Raw genomic sequence first — 17,519 nt, 5'->3', positions numbered from 1 at the left:
GGAAGCCAGTGCATTATTTTCCCTCCTGACCCCTTTGTTTGCTCTCTCCCTTCCCCTCAATCTCCAGGTCCTCTTCCCACCCGCCCCCTCCTCCCCCACAGAACAGCTTCTCTCCTCTCCATGGCAGCACAAGCCCCGCCCCACCTCAACCTCAGGGACCCATTGGTCTCCTAGTCTGTCGCTCACTCTCCTCCTCCCTCACCAGCTGGGGCTCAGAGTCCCAAGTTCCCAAGAAGGGAAGGGATGGAGGAGGCACAAGCAAATGACTAGGGCAGTTAACACAGGGCATGCTCCCCATCTGCTCCAGCCTTACCCTACCCCTGGGCCTCTGTCACCCCACTGCTGCCCATCCTGGTAACTGCATTGTCACTAGGCTATTCAGTGGAAGACCAGCTCAGGCCAGGTCTTCACGGATGCTTTGAAGGGCTGTGCGATCTTGGACCTGGCCCACTTACCTGCATCATGTTGGCTTCAAGAAGCTGTACCTTTCTCTCGTTTATTCCTCCTAATGTGATTGTGGGGCCATTTTATAGAAAAGGAAACTGACACATACTTGGTCTTCAATGTCTAAAAACCACATCTAAGAAGAAGAGTGAGGCCCTAGACTCCTGTTTCTCAGTTTCCAAAAACAGCTCCACAAGTACTTGGTGCCACACCCTCCTGTCCCGGAACTCTGCTTGGGAAAAGCTTCCCCAGCAAATGGCTACCCATGGACACTGAGCACTGTGGCCCCTATTCCTCATCTTGGCAATTCACCACATGGTGCCAGATGACCCGCAGGAGCCTCCCAGGGTACCTTCCAGAACCATCACCTAGGCTACAGGGTTGCAAGCAGCAGTGGTGACGCTGGCGCCACACCCACCAGGGGGCGCCGTGGGGCTTAATCTGATGAGGCCTGCAGCGCCCCCAGGCGGATTTGCAATATGTGGGTTCTCAATTCCATCCTCTGCTCCAGGCCATCGCCCCAGGTGTGGGTGTGGGGCAACTAGATCTCTAGACCTCTGCTAGCCCCCACATGGCCCAGGGACCATGGAATCACCCGGGAGCTGGTTAGAACCGCAGAACCTCAGGCACCGACTAAGTCAGGATCAACATTTTCACAGGCTCCCTGGGTTTAACAAGCAAGTTAAAGAAGCACTCTCAGGGTTATAAATGTATATACACTGATACATCGCACAATGTGGCATTTAACCACCTCAGGGTGTGCAGGCTCGAAGTTCCTAGTCTGTTCTCTCAACACCTGTTAAGGAATCTCACCAGCCCCAGGGAAACAGAGGAGTGCCTGCCCTACCTATCAGCTGCTTCTCAGACCCTTTACTCCCAAACCCTGACTCAGGAGAACAGGCTGCCTGGCCAGTTCCTGTGAGTCCAAGTGACCAGTATCTCAGGAAAACTGCTGGAGTACAGTTCAAAGTAATAATTAATTTCCAGCATTTCACCTCAGGCCAAACCAGTGAACTAAGTGGGAGGCTCGGCTATGGGGTGCAAGATACCAGGAGGGTCCACGGGGAGCCTTGGGGAGGAGGAAGGGGCAGACTGGGCTTCTAGACAGGAGATGGTCAGAGGCTGAAATCAAGAGACTTCCCTCTCACTGGGGACCCAGGGTTCCCTCAGACAGCCCCCCACTGGGTCAACCAAGAGTCTCCCTACTAGACAGACCCATTTGGAGCCCACAACCTGAGCCAATGATTAACTAGGACTAACCACCACAGGCTTCCCCAGGGCCTCCGCAGTGCCAACTTGTCTACCCGCCTGCCGGAGGGATGGACAAGTGAGCAGAGCTCCTTCCCAAAGCCAGACTTCAACATTCAGGAAAAATCTCCTGCCAGACCAGAACCAGAGCCGCAGGCACTGGAGGAAGATGCAGGGAAGAAAACCAGCCAGCTGCGTTGCCAGCTACCTGGAGGCCCTGGGGTGAGCTGGGCAGGTAAAATACTCCTACTTCCAGTGGCATAATTCAGTGAGTTACACATTCCTTCCCTGTGGCTTTCATTACCCTGAATTTGCAATGACATTAACTACACTTGCTGCCTTACTGCCACCACACACGCGCGCGCGCACATACACTTGTGCCCAGAACCTGCATGATTGAAAGATGCCCAGCACAGCTCCTCTCCTGTCCACATTATACACACAGGCCAAACAAACCCAGCCTCCAGATGTGCGCTGCTACAGCTCCCTCCCTCCTGGAAGCCCTCCCAGTCTCCCTACCACATGCCTTATTCAAAACTTCAACTTCAGACTTCAAAAACCATTGCTCAAAATACAGGCAAAACATTATCTGACATACATCTCAAAAATGTTCTTCTAGGGCAATCTACCCAAGCAATAGAAATAAAAGCAAGAATAAACAAATGGGACCTAATTAAACTTACAAGCTTCTGCACAGCAATGGAAACTGTAAGTAAAACAAAATGACAACCTACAGAATGGGAGAAAACTTTTGCAAATGAAACCAACAAAGGCTTGATCTCCAGAACAGATAAGCAGCTCATATGACTTAATAAGAAAAAAAAAACAACCCAATCCAAAAATGGGCAGAAGACCTAAACAAGCAATTCTCCAAGGAAGAAATACAAATGATCAATAGGCACATGAAAAAATGCTCAATATCACTAATTATCAGAGAAATCAAAACTACAATGAGGTATCACCTCACACCAGTCAGAATGGCCATCATTCAAAACTCCACAAATGACAAATGCTGGAGAGGCTGTGGAGAAAAGGGAACCCTCCTACACTGCTGGAGGGAATGCAGTTTGGTGCAGCCACTGTGGAAAACAGTATGGAGACTCCTAAAAAGACTAGGAATAGACTTACCATATGACCCAGGAGTCCCGCTCCTGGGCATATATCCAGAAGGAACCCTACTTCAAAATGACACCTGCACCCCAATGTTCAAAGCAGCACTCTTTACAATAGCCAAGACATGGAAACAGCCTAAATGTCCATCAACAGAGGACTGGATAAAGAAGAGGTGGTATATTTATACAATGGAATACTCTTCAGCCATAAAAACCGACAACACAACGCCATTTGCAGCAACATGGATGTTCCTGGAGAATGTCATTCTAAGTGAAGTAAGCCAGAAAGAGAAAAAAAAATACCATATGAGATCACTCGTATGTGGAAACTTTAAATAAATAAATAAATACAAAACAGAAACAGACTCATAGACATAGAATACAACTTGTGGTTGCCAAGGGCAGGGATGAGAAGGGATAGACTGGGAGTTCAAAATTTGTAGATACTGACAGGCATATGTAGAATAGATAAACAAGATTATACTGTATAGCACAGGGAAATATATACAAGATCTTGTGATGGCTCACAGCAAAAAAAAAGTGACAATGAATATATGTATGTTCATGTGTAACTGAAAAATTATGCTCTACACTGGAATTTGACACAACATTGTAAAATGACTATAACTCAATAAAAAAAGTTTGAAAAAAAACCACTGCTCAAAAGCCAGAAAGTCTTCTCTCCTAGGCCTCTGCTCCAAAAAGGAATAATCTGGCCCTCCGCATGTGGATACACAAATCCTCACCGGATCATTTTTTTCAGTGTTTACTAATATATGCCAGTCATTCTTCCGTGCTTTACCTGTACTAACTCATTTAATCCTTAAATGTGGTATATACTTATCCCTGCTTTACAGATGGGCAAACTGAGGCAGATAGGTTAAGCAATATAATTCATACTTGATCCACGGGATTTGTTTAAAAGTAACCAAATAGTCCAGGGAAATTAAATAAGAACACACAAACTTAACTACATGCTTTTGGCAACAGGAGGAAATTAGCACTAGGGATTGGTTTGTAATGGTACAAATCTCCCTCATGAATCTGGCTTCTAATGAGTCAAAACTGGCATTTCCTGGATAACGTGGCCCCCAGCACAAGCCAGCTGCTTTATCTGGAGCGATCACTCTAGCGCTGGAGGATAAACTGGCAGGGTTATCTCCCCAGATTCCGGTGGCATCTTCCTAAGGGATTTTTCCAGAGGAGCTGACACACTGGCTTTAGAACTGTGCCTTGCCACTTCGCTGCTGTAACAGTTCCCAGGTCCCTACTGTAAGCTAATGGCAATACAACCATCTCAACCCCACCCCATCCTCAGGCAGGTCCTTTCATCAACCTGCTTTCAACAGGCTCAGATGAATTAATTAAGTCACCCAGCAAAGTGGCAGTGCCAAGACTCATGCCTAGGCAGTCCTGGGCACGTGTCTGAATCTGCTGTGCCCAAAAAGATAATGATAAAAGTTATGAACAATGCATCATCCCTCCCAGGGTCTAGGGGAGCTACATGGCTAAGAGACATGATACACCAGCTGAGCGTTTACCTTCACAGGAGGTGGTGGTCCAACCTCGTGATGCAGGTGAACTCTGACCCTTTCTCAGAGGCTGGGGTCCAGCATGTGACTTGGGGGTCGGCAGCGGTGCAGGGTGGGCTCACCCGCAAGGTTCTCCCTGCAAGGTCCTGCCTCATTAGTGCAGGGTGCTTGTGTCCCGACTGAACCAGGTCACACGTGTCCAAATGCAATGTGGCAGACCGAAGGGTGGGCGGCACCCCCAATTAGAATCAGGGGGGAGGCCCAGAGACTCCCCCCAATCTAGCTATAAAGCTGAGAAGTGATGTCATTCATTTCCTCCAGGCTGGCACCAGAGCAGAGCTATTTCCCCGGCACCTTGGAAATGTTAATTGCATTAATTAAACTCACAATGTAGGCAGAGGGGATGGTGGGCATGATGGAGAAGCAGAATGGGGTGGGGGGGCACTTGGGCAACCCTGCCAAACCCTTAGTCCACCCAGATTTGGTGAAATAAAAAGGGAGAGACTGGAAGATACTCCCACCTCCCCATTTGAAAAAACTTCCTTCTCAGCGTATGGGTGGGAAATTAGATTCCTGACTCCTTCCCTTGACGGCTCAGGTCTTTCTTAGCTGTTCCCATAAAACAGAGTGGAGATGAGACAGAGCAATCACTATCTACCTCACAAAAAAAGCTACTCTTATGATCCCCCTTCCCTTCTGCAGGTGAGTAAACAATCTCAGAGAAAGCAGATTAGCAGATCCCTTGTCCAGGTTCCCAGAGGGACTTAATGAGACTGAATCCAGGAGACAGATTTTAAAAACAGTGCAGTAAGGACAGTTATAAAAGTTAAGTCTGGGAAGGGACACCTCTCCCAGGTGAGTGGAGGGGAGGCACCCAGGCATCAGGGGCAGTGGGGACAGTACATATAAAGAAGGTGGAAAACAGACAGCCCACCTGCCTGGGTCCCAGTTCAGAGCTTTTGCCAGATCAGGAATCTCCACTAAATTCTAGGAAAGATCAGATTCCAGGAAAGCAGGGATGAAAAAGCCCTCAATGTTTTCCTCCAGCCCCTGGTTTTATTGTCTGTAAATGAAGTGACCCCACCTAATTCCAGGGGTGGTTGGTGCTGAAGATCTCAAAGTAGATGACAAAACTTTGAAACCTGTTGGTTATGCATTCTGTGTGGTTACGCGGTCTTGCCAGACTTCCCAGCTCTGCCTCACAAAGAGAAGCATCCCCTCCTCCCTGATGATTCAGAAGGCATTTGGAGAATTGCTCAGTGCCTCTGGGTCATGGCTACATGCACCATTGTCATTGTACAGTAATAGCTGGGCCTTGGCATATTTACCAGAATTATTGTGAATTGATCCCATCAGGGGTCAAATTGGACAAGTACAAAAAGTTGGCTATGAGGCTGCTCCTTGCAGTATTGCTCATAGCAGCAAAATACTAACACTTGGATGTCTGTCAACGGACTGTAATAAAATTATATAGTATTAACAATTTAGATAATTGACAGAAAAACCTAGAAACATACAGAAAGATCTGAAATCTTTAAACTGGATTTTTTAAACTGGATTTCAGAGTCTATTTTTATACCCTATGTAACCAAAATGCCAACAACCAGTCCCGTTCCCCTACAATTTGGGAAATCCTGGGAAGGATGTACAAATGTGTAGGGAAGCCACTGGTGATCCAGAGTGGGTGGGGCATCGTGAGGAGCAGAGGATTCTGGGAGCTGCCATGCCTATTCCTGTGCAAAACCAGAGCCAAAGAGCCCTCTGCCCTCTCCCAAGGGGGTAAGGGAAGAAAAGGGACCAATGTTCCGAAAAGCCATCCCCTCACCTCTGCCCCTCACAGCAGACTGCACCTGCACAGCCAATGCCTTAAATCTCAGCCTATCTACCTACCGATGCAGTGGGGATACTGATTCAGCCTTGAAGACGGAAATCTTGATAGAATGATCTAAAACGCTAAGTGTCCATATCCTGTTACCCAAGATTCTCCTGCTAGGAATTGACTCAGCCCAGAGCTCTCACCAAAATCGGTGTGCAAGATGGGCACTGGTTTGTCACAGCAAAAGCTGCAAACAAATGACCCATAGGAGACTGACTAGATTCCATGCAGCCACACTGGGGAGGCCACTGAGAGACAAAGGGGGCAGCTATTGCTAGATGAAGCCATGTAAGTGAAAAAGTCTGCTGACAATACCACTCGTGAATGCATTTGTTGACATGCCATTAAGCCACGTTCCTGTATCATTTTTTCTCTAACTGTAAAAAGTTCGGTCTTTCAGGAAAATAGCTTATGGAGGAACGATGACCATATCCCCATGTTCCTTTTATAATCAGAAACTGCTGTGGAAGAAATATCTTCCTTTTAAAATCACCTTCAAGTTTAATCAATCTGAATTTATTTGTGTATGGTATGAGGTAGGGATCTCATTTTTCCCTGTAAGGAAAGCCAGACACCTCTAATGACTAGTAGGTCCCAACTCTGCCTCTTTTATGAAGTTCCCCTATATTCATGGGATGATTCTGGGCTCACTTCTCTTTTTGGTATTTACCCCTTGCCTCCCTTTTAATCACCATAGCTTTATAAAAAGTGTTCATACCTGCTGGGACAAGCCTGCCAACCTTATTGAAAAGTTTCATTGGTTTTCTCCTTAAAGGTCTTGAGCATCCCTTACTTTGGGTTTTCTCGTTTCTAGTTCTCTCTTCTAGCCCCTAGATTTCTTTTCTAGAGCTTAAGCTCTGCACAAATAAATTTAGACAGCATTCCTAGTTGTTTCAACATGAGGACTTACAGATTATCTCTACCAAAATCAGAATATAAGTCCTTATGTATTATTTCTTTTTGAAAAAGACAAAATACAAAGAAAAACTAGGGATGAGGGGTGTGGAAAGCAGGGAAAGGTAGGTGATCAAAAGGTACCAGCTTCTAGTTATTAGATAATTAAGTCCTGCGGAATCTAAAGTACAGCACGGGAGCTGAAGTTAACACTATATTGTGTATTTTAAAGTAGAAAGTTCTCATCACAAGAAAAAAAAACCTGTAACTATGTGAGGTTAAAATAAAGGGAATTGGATACTAAAATTGGCTCTTTTTAAAAGCCCATGATATCTCACATACACTGCTTTTTGAAAAAACATCCAGTTACCTGGTAGTGGTTTGGGTCTGTATATCTCAACACAGTGGTGAATCAGGCCTGCGGCCAAAGCAGTCAGCACAGACAGGCACTCCAGAGCATCTTAACCCAACTGCATCCTGCCAGTTGTGCAGGTCCACACCAGGTGGAGGCAAAGGGCTCAAAGAAATTTTAACAGCATTTCAATGCAGATTCCACTCCCTGCTAGCTGTGAGGCCTTAGTAATGGTGACAATCAGATTTAATATTTAGCAGCTACTTTGTCCTGTGCTTTCAGTTTAACACATAACATCCTAGGACAGAACAGGACACTGGGAAAGGCCACTCTGACCCAATCATCATGACCCATTCATCAGGCAGGAGTTCCTGCAGTGCTTCAGGAACCACACTCAGCAGACAGCCCCTGGTGGGGCTGAGGTTAGGAGCTGGGTGGCAGCAGAGCTAGAAGACAGCTGAGATAACAAGGCAGGCTCACCCCCAAAACCCGCACTGCTCTCACACTACAGATAACCTTTTGCCAAGAGCTCAAGCAGACAAGATTTCACCCGCACCCCTAGGTACCTTTGCTCTGAATTTTCCAAATCCTATCCAGGTGCCCCCTGCCTCCATGTAACCCAGAACCACCCAGAAAATCCCTGCGGACAGCATCTGCCTGTTCAGACATCTCGCCTAGTCAACACTGCATTTCTCCCCGCGTCCCAGGTGAGCAGGTTCCCTTCTGCTCACCCTCTAAGTCCCCTCTCGGTTCCAGCACTGCAGCTACATGGCACTCAGGCAGACTAAGGCCTGCTTCTGCTGCTGTGCTCAAGTCACACAGCACACACTCATTGAGCCAGGATGCCAGGGGCCCAGCTGGGCTGGCTCCTGGGAACACCAACCAAGAAGGCATCATCATCCCTTCTCCAGGAGCTGGAGTGCAGTGTAAGGCCCCAGCTCTGGACCCAGCATGCACACTTGCAACAGGAAACAAATGCAACTGGAAATAAATGCTGCTTAGGAAGCCCAGTTAGCCTCAGAAGGTGGAGCTGCATGCAGGGAGGGAGGGAAAAGAAATAGGTAGATACCCCGCAGGTCCCCCTCCTCTGCCTGCTCTAGAGGTAATCACTTCTCCACCCGGTCTGCAACACAGGAGACCTGATTTTGAGGGGAGAGATTGACGCCAGACTGAGAACTCCCCAGGACCCTTCTCTGGCAGCCAGACCTCTGGGTAGGACACCGGAGATGCCTCTGCTCTGGGGAATAAGATAAGACAAAGAGCAGAGAACTTCCTTCAGATTTTGGGAGACCCTCAGACAAGTTCACGTCCCTGTTCCACAAAGCAACCCTCCAGTTTTCAAGTCCCACGGACTTGTCTGGACCCTCTCAAATATGGAGATAAGGTCCAGAAGTTTAATACGAAAAATAAAAAGAGTAAAAATTTAAAAAAAAAAAACCTCAAATATTAGAGTGAGCACTAAACATTAAAACTAAGTTTCTCAGGGAGATAAAAGATGTATCTGAAAAACAAGATGGAGGGGAGGAAAGGGCTCAGCGGTGGGGTGCGTGCTTAGCATGCAAGAGGTCCTGATTTCAATCCCCAGTACCTCCATTAAAAAATAAACCTAATTACCTTCTCCACTACAAAAAAACTTTTTAAATTAAAAACAAGACATCATTACAAGTGGAATTTATAGGACAAGAACTCTTCAAAATAAAAAGACAAAAGTTCAAATGCAAGGGGTGGCCAGAAGCTGAGGACACAGAAAACAGGACAAACCTAAGGACAAATGGTCAAAATTTTATCAGGCCAGGAGCCTCCACATATGATTAATAAAGGTTATAGAAAGAGTAGAAAAAACAAAGGAAGTGATCATCCAAGGAACTTTATTCCCTCAGCCTTAGGATAACAGCCCCCAACCCTTTGGGGCCTCCCTCCCCCAGGAGCCCCTCCCACACACCTGGTCAGCATCAACCTGTCCCAAGAAGGAAATTTCTTGGTTAAGAACGTTCTCCCCACATATCTCTCCCACCCATCAATTACCAAGTCATTTTTGAAAATGCATTTTTAATTTCCTGCTCGTCGGAATTTTTCAATAGCTAATGCTCTCCCAGAAATTTCATCAACTGTAAAAGACCATTTTCTGAAAACCTTAAGTTTGGTCCTGGAGTCCCAAAACTAAAAAGTGGCTGGGGAAGGGACATGACAGGCAGAGGTTTACACTAGGTCAGAGCCCATAGACTGCACTGTGTGAAGGGAAATCTCTGTAGGTAAGGTGACAACTTGGTCAGGCCCAGCTGGGAAAGGGCAAGAGCAGAGGCCAGGGGTTGCAGATTCCAAAGAATCTCTCTTCACTGCTCCCCAAAATGCCCCAAAGGTGGCCACAGTGCCCGAAGAGAACTTCACCAAATGAACCACCTTTCCTGGCTCCTCTGCTTTCCTTGGGTTCTCATCCCTTCACTTGGGAAGGGCAGCTGGTCCTCTACTCTTTTCTCCATTTCTAGAAGCAAATGAGAGGCCCCCACATGAAAGCAAAATACTGATTACCTTGGAACTGAGATATTCTTTTCTGGCATCTGAAGATGGTAAATTTGATTCCACTTGTATTAAACACAATGAAAGTCGTGTTTTGAAATATTCCAATTCCCTACACAAAGCAGGTCCTCCTCTTTTTGCTCGTTCCCTGAGAAAAATCTCAAGAATGCTAACCAGGATTGCACTTCTCTCAGGAAGTAAATAATGACCAGTTGCCCACACTTTGGTGTTTACTACATAAGGTGACATTTATTGAATCCTCAATATGTGCATGTTTTAATCTATATTGTCTCAACTGACTTAAACTTGAACATCCTCTGGAACTGGTCAACAATGCATCCCTATTTTACAGATGGAGCAACTGAGGCTTAGGCCACCTGGCTTGTAAATGGAATGAAGAATATAAAACCAGATTTGATCCCAAAGGCCAGGCCCCTCTAATCTATTGCCTCTTCCTCATGGATGACAGTTTTGTAACACTTAGGGCCCCCATCTAACTTATTTTGTGAAAAAGCACCTAAGGCTTGCTAAGCTAAAAGGTCCCTGGATTCCATTCAGTCCTCCACACATCCCTCCTGGGGCAGGGGGTACTTGTACCCACTTCACAGAAAGGTTAATCAACCATAGCAGCCCCAAGAGTGGGTTCCTTCTGCATTTACCAGGCCACTTGCCTCCAGCCACAGCCAGACACGTCCAAACACCTGTACTGGGCTTTCTCACTCCCGGAGGGACAAACTGTCCTGGGATAGTGGCAGATGTGAAAGTTCTGAAAAGCACTAACCATCAAGGAACATTGATCTCCCTGGGCCTCAGTTCCATCAGCTGCAAATTTTTGGACCAGTGAGATCAGCCCATCACTTTACAAAGAGGGTAGGTGGTCTGTCAACTAACCAGAGGAATTCTTCCCTCCTCCAGCCCTGGTCCACCCAGAAACTGAAAATCACCCTAAATTCATGATTTAAAAAAACCTCACAGTATAAGAGCATGCCTGAGCTGAAATCCTGTACCTCTCAAGGGCGAGGGATCCAGGCACTGGCCATGGTGTTTGACAGAGAGTTTTGGACCATCTCAGGTGAAACTGGAAAAAGTGTCTGAGCTGGTAGAAGAGCAGGTCTGAGACAAAGAAGTTAATCCTGGAGTAAGTGTTTTGGGAAGAACTTGCCCAAACCCCACATCAGGAAGCCTGGGGCAGGGCTGCAGGCCTCACGTGGCTGGAGGAAGGGAGGGAGGGGAAGCAGCCTCTCCCAATCCCACCTCCCTTGCCCCTCCCCTTTGCCCCCTGCAGCTCCCAGATACTCTCCTCCCCTCCTTGCAAACTTCATAAGGGGTGGGGGTAACGCCTATGGCTTTAGGGAGCAGGATGCAGCCAGCCCCGGCCCTGGCCCTGGCCCTGGCCCTGGCCCTGGCCCCTTTGTCTCAGCCCTCTCCACCTCAACGGAGAAAGGTAAAGGATCTCACTTAGCTCTGCTATTACACCTTCAAGGAGGGCCCCAAACATGGGTGGGGGGTGGAGGTGTAAAAATGGCCCCAACCCATAAAATAAAAACATGCTACTTTCAAAAAGGAACAAAGGCACTCCTTCCTGCCAACTCCCAAATCGAGGACAATGATTTGGAAAAGTTTTCATAGCTGAGAGGAATATCTTGGTGGAGGAAGGCAGGAAAGGAGGGGCCGGCAGAGGTGCCCCCCTTCATCCCAATCCTCATTAATGGCCACCCTAAAAAGGGGTTATTGGTTAATACAACATCAACCTTCACCACCTGCTATGCCAAGCACTATCATATTGAGTCCTTACCAAAGCCTAATGCGAGGGACTATTACCCCATCGGACATCTGAGGAACATAGATGGTTAGAGATTAAATCTAGTAAAATCTGGTTTCATTCTTACACAACCTGGGGTTATTAGTATGATTGTTACTATTTCATAGATGTAGTAACTAAGGCACAGAGGACAAGTCTTACAGGGACAGATTTAAACACATGCCAAAGACCTATGAGTCCCTCTAAAAAGGACAGTCTGCTTAGCCCACGTTCTAGATTATGATGCCAACAGCGGTAAGCTTTTATTGAGGGACTACTGTATGCCAGGCCTGTAACAGAATCATCTCAACGCTGGGAAAAAAAAATCAAATCAAGTCTGCACCTGGGGATTCCAATGGCTGGGGTGCAAGAAGCCACAACAGTCCTGGTGGAGGAGGGCAGAGGCAGATCAATGCCCTGGGCCCTCTAAGTGAAGGCCCCCGCAGGGACCTGGCTCCCCGAAATAATTGCCACCAGTTGGCGAAAACTCACAGCATCCCGACACCAGGAGGCAGAAAATCAGAAATTACACTCTTGTCCTTAATTCTCTTTAATTCATTCACCAATCAGCTTGGGGGGATGAGGAAGCACAGGCCCAGCCAGCCTCTTTCACCCCGAGGGACGATAAGGGAAGAAGGCAGAGTAGAGACCAGGCCTGGGGCTGGGCCCGGAACTCCTGCAGCCCTTCCCAAGGCACAGGTGAGGAAAACCCAGGCCCAACTCCCGGTTGCTAACTTGCTAAGGCTGCCGGCTCAGCTTCCACTCTCTTCCCCGTGGAGTGGGACTCAATACCCACCCTCCCTCGCCAAAAAAAATCACACGGGCACGGAGGTAGTTCTAGGTTTTCAGGCCTCAGTTTGCAAGCTTGGGAAGTGGGCTCAGCCTGACTCTTGAAGAGGGGAAAATGGAAAGTGAGCCCCCAGGGCAGGCAGCGCGGCCGCGGCAGGGAGGCGCAGTCCCGGGCCGGCTCCTCCCGGCCAGGTGTGCACGGGGAGGAGGCACCACTCTCGAGGGCATCCCGGCAGCCCCGCAGCTCATCTAGGGAGGACCCCGCGAACCCGGTCCTCTGGGGCACGCCCCCGGGACGCGCGCACACCCCGGCCCACCTGAAAGCCCGCATCCACGCCCACTAGATCTTTCCTAGACCTGGAAGGAAAGAGGGAAAAAAGTCCCTAGGCTGAACCCCACGTCCAAGTCATAAAGGACGGACGCCCACCTCCTTGGCAGAACTCTCTTCTATTCCGCCCCCGCCCCCCGCAAAGAGGTTGGCTCTCAAGCCGAGGCCAGGTAAGAATACCCCTCCACGTGAGTTCCACTTCTCTCCAGTGGGGCACCTCCTCCCCTCGGCTTTAGACCCCAGGAAGGCCGCCCGTACCCCTCCCTGGGGACGAACCTTCGCCTCCTCTGAGTCTCATGAGTATAACAAGTATCCCTTCCACTCACGCCTCTGTAAGACACGTACCCCCGCCCATTTTGTCTTCCTTGCCCGCTTCCCCTAAGTAGGGTCCGGGGACCTCTCCTCCCCTAGCATGCCTAGTCTCTAGCCCGATGGGAGCCTCCTCCACAGGAGGTCCCGGGCACGGGATCCCTCCCTGCAGTCCCGGGACTCCTCCGCTGTCCCCTCCCCCACCAGCCCACGGAGTCCTCGTACTGGCGAGCCTCCCCGGGGCTACCGGGTGCTCACCTGCCGAGAGCCTGGCTCGGGCGCGGCTCCGCGGTCGAGCCGCGGGTCCGGACAGGCTGGCGGGAGGCCGGCGGGCGGCCGCGCTGGGCGCTTGGCTCGCGAATCTCCGGCGCCGATCGCCGAACTACGTTTACTTGGGCCCCTTAACCCCCGCGCTGCCGGCCGGGCGCGGCCGCTCGCTCGTCTGCCTGCCAGCGGGCCGGTGGCGTCCGTCGGGGGGCGCTCGGGGTGTCCACGCGGGTTACGGGCGGCGGGCCGGGGGGCGGCTGCTGTGAGGAAGCGGCACAGGCCGGACGGGGCACCAGGAGTGGGTGGGGAGGGGGCGGTGCCGAGTCCCCTTGTAACCCCGGCCCGGCACTCGCCCCGCCCCCGCCCGGGGGCGCCCCCGCCGCAGCCACTCAGAGCCGGGCCTCGGGCGCGGGGGGCGGGGGGCGGGGACGAGGGAAATTTGAAATCACTCCGGAGCCTCCCTTCGCCCCTCCTCCACAGGCGCCGCCTCCCTGCCCCCCGGCCGGTTAAATCGCCACTCGGGTAACAGGCCTTCGTGGGGACCCTGCAGACGCCCTTCAACACTCGAGACTACTCCCCGGGCCCCTTTCCCCCAACCCTCACCCGGACCGCGGACACAGACACACAGGTCTGGATGCGGGGACCCAGAGAAGAAAGCTCCCCAACCCGAGTCACACAGCAGCGGGGTCTCCCCTTTCCCCCCACCTCCAGCCACAGTGCCCCCCGGGCTCTGTGGTACCCCCGCGAGTCAGTGGCCCGGCTCTGGACCCTCGGACTTGCCCTTCCTCCTTTCCTCCCACCCTAATGGCCCTTTGTCAGCCATCTTGAGGGGAGGGGGGAAGAGCAGAAGAGGGAAGTCCACCAGGTCCCTGTCTGGGTTCTCGGTACAGCTGTCAACACCCGAAGGAGAAGCCCCATTCTGTTAGCAGGTTTTGACGGCCTCTGCCCTTAAAGGGGCATTGAACTATCGGAAAAAGTACTTCCTAATATATCTTGTACCTGGTGCTTACACTTACATACAGTATTTGTTTACCTACTTATTGTGTGACTCCATGGATTATACTGTGAGGGCAGGGTCTCAGTGTGTCTCAGCACACAGTAGATGCTCAATAAATGTGTTGAATAAATGAAAGAGCAAATGAATCATGACATGATGGCCTACAAGGCCCTATATGAGCTGGGTCCTACCTGCCGTCCCAGGCATCTCCTGTCCTCTCCTGTCCTCTCCCGTCTCACTTCACTCTAACCTTCTCACCTCTTTGCTGTTCCTCAAACACATCAAGCATGTTGCTAGGATATCCTTTGCCCAGATCTCTGCATGGCCAGCTTCTCATCTCAGTTTTCTTTCAAAAGGTCACATTCTGGAGCAGCTTTTTCTGACCACCCCACCTGAACCGTCTCCCCTCTCCTCACTCCTGTTCTATTTCATTCTCTTGGTAGCATTTAGAGCTCTTTGAAATTGTTTTGCATATTTCCTTGTTCACATCTTTCTTTTTCTTGTTTTTCTTGTTTTACAGATACACACACATAAACTACTCCATGAGAGCAGAAACCACATCTGTCTGTTCTGTTCAAACTAAGCTCTATTTCTAGTGCCTACAAGAAGAGTTCAGTACAAGTTTGCTGAGTGAATGAATGAACACGGGTTTCCTGCCTCCTGGGCTCCAGCTCTCCGAATAAAACCACAGCTTTCTCCCTTCATGTCTTACCAGGTATTTGCAAATGAGTAAACGGGAAGTTCTCTGGAAGCTGCAAAAGTTTCTAAACTTACTGGATCTTGTACTTAGGAACCCAGAGAGAGGCTAAGAAGATACGAAAGTGAAATCTGCTCAGCAACCAGGAAAGCCTCATGTGAGTGGCAGGAACTCCGTGGCCTTCTGGCACAAACATCCAAAATTGGGTTCCAGTCAGCTGGTGCAGGAAGAAGAGGATCTCTCAAGAGGGCCTGTGGCTTGTCCCCACCATCTGGGGTATGTCTTCAGAGGAAAGATAATACATATGGTGGACCTGTGGGGAGAGCTGCTGGGTCTCTGTTTTCTGATACATAAGCTAAGACCTCCCATGTGGCAAAGGATGTCTGTCAACCACCAAGAATGCCTGGGAGGTGTAGTTAAGATGCCAAAGAGTTGGGTTTTCTGGAACATGGCAGACATTTCTGGGGCCAGCAAACCACCTAACTCCAGGGAGGAAAAATACACAGTCTGAAAAAGCAAGTGGTCTCTGTCCTCATTTGGGAAGCAGAGTGAATACCAGAAGAAGGGGGTGAAAGAAAAAAGTGGCATGTTTCCCTAGGGCACAGAACTTCATAGTTAGCAAAGTTCATTGGTCATATTCCTCACCTCATTTGAGCCTCATATCCACTCCATGAGGAGTCAGGGCAAGGAGAATTGGGGGCCCCACTTCCGATGAGGGGACTGAGGCCCAGAGAAGGACTTGTGGGAAGTGAGTCAGCCATGTAGCCTGACCTTGGCTGAGCACCTGCTATGTGGCAGGTATCTGGCTAGGATTTCAGACAGGAAGGTCCAAAGCTTACATACTGGTTGGGGATTGTCAGGAAAAAAACATAAATGAACAAACAAGAGAATGTCAGGTGTGAATAAATCTGGGAAGATGATAAAATGGAGACTGGAATGACCTAGCTAGGGGGAGACCCAGGTCAGGATCCAGCTTGGCATGTGGGAGGGACAGCCACTGTGGCCAGAGCACAGGGAGTGATCAGGGAAGAAATGTGAGAGGGGCCAGGTCTTGTGGAACCTGGTAAGCCGTGGTGGGAATGTCACAATTTGAGCCATGATCTGAATCAGATGTTTAAAACAGACGGGAGTCAGGAGATTGATGGGGAGGAGGCTGGTGTCTGATCTGAAAGACTGATGGTGGCCTGGACTACGGTGGGAACAGAGGAGGTGGAGAGAAGTGACTGGATTTGGGGTAGATTTTAGAGGTTGAGCTACATGGTACTGATACCTCCAGGGGGTAAAGGGAAGAGTGGCATCAAGGATGACCCCTGGGATTTTAGCCTGAGCACCTGGGCAATGCATGATGTGTTTATCTAAATGAGGAAGGCTTGCAGAATGTGGATTTGAAGGGGAGCACAGTGGGTCTGCCAGCGTGGGCTGGGTTGGCACCCAGCTCGCCCAACTCTCTGTCCAGTGCTCTTCTCACTGGGTGGTAGGGCATGCCATATACATCTCCCACACCACACCCTCTTCTCTAGCATCCATTCTCAGAGGGGCTGACTTCATGTCCAGGATGGGACCTTTCATCAGATACTGTGGTTTGAATCGGGCCTCTGAGATCATGTGAATCTGAGAAATCAATTGTGTGGTCTCTCTGAACCTCAGTTTCCTCAGCCACAGAGAGAGAAGACTTCAAGGGATTGTTACTGGGGCCATTGAATGAATTTATTTTTATTGATTTATGTATTTATTTATTTATTTATATTGGCATATAGTTGGTTTACAATGTTGTGTTAGTTTCTGGTGTTGAATGAATGTAAATGAACACATTGATGCTGGATTATCCAGTTAGACAGATGAAATTCTGGCCCCCAAAGAAATATTTTTGAGAAAGATTTTGCTTTTTATTTCCCCACACCCCCAAGATTTTGCTTTTTGATGTTTTTTAAAACATATCAATTTTACTACACAACACACAAACTTTTGTTTCTAGATCAATTTTGGATTTTCCTCTGGTCGTGCACAGGTGCAAAAGTGTTTAGAAATTTATGATAACAGATCACAAGGGGGAAGAGTATAGATTAGTGCTGAGCCTGCGTGAAGTCCCGGGTTCAATCCCATAAATAAATAAATAAATAAATAAATAAATAAATAAATAAATAAATAAATAAATAAATAAATAAATAGATAGATAGATAGATAGATAGATAGATAGATAGACAGACAGACAGACAGACAGACAAATAAACAAATAAAAAACCTAATTACCCCCAGTCACCAAAAAACCCCCAGCATAACAACAGTAAAAAAGCAAAAAAAGCATTAAAAAACAGATCACAATCACTATAATCATGATAGCAATCAATATTTATTA

At 48.8% G+C, this 17,519-nt stretch overlaps 1 protein-coding gene and 1 long non-coding RNA gene across 6 annotated transcripts in view; one reads left to right on the top strand and one right to left on the bottom strand.

Annotated features, from left to right (window-relative positions):
• Positions 1-13,961, bottom strand: part of DNMT3B (DNA methyltransferase 3 beta) — a 37,482-nt gene extending 23,521 nt beyond the window's left edge. For 4 of the 5 annotated variants that reach the window (XM_074347130.1, XM_074347129.1, XM_074347131.1 and 1 more), the window contains exon 1: positions 13,461-13,593. The gene's annotated coding sequence lies outside the window, so the exon portion shown is untranslated. Of the gene's footprint in view, positions 1-13,460 lie in introns of all 5 variants that reach the window. The other variant, XM_074347128.1, reaches the window with a different exon arrangement.
• LOC123618524 (uncharacterized) lies at positions 13,897-15,682 on the top strand. Its single transcript, XR_006726960.2, has 3 exons — positions 13,897-14,097; positions 14,987-15,181; positions 15,257-15,682. It is a non-coding gene; the product is annotated as an uncharacterized LOC123618524 (long non-coding RNA).
• The last annotated feature ends 1,837 nt before the right edge of the window (positions 15,683-17,519 follow it).

This window comes from Camelus bactrianus, chromosome 19 (genome assembly GCF_048773025.1).
Source record: "Camelus bactrianus isolate YW-2024 breed Bactrian camel chromosome 19, ASM4877302v1, whole genome shotgun sequence".
NCBI classification, from domain to species: domain Eukaryota; kingdom Metazoa; phylum Chordata; class Mammalia; order Artiodactyla; family Camelidae; genus Camelus; species Camelus bactrianus.
Note: the sequence above shows the minus strand (reverse complement) of the source record. Positions and strands in the feature narration are given on the sequence as shown.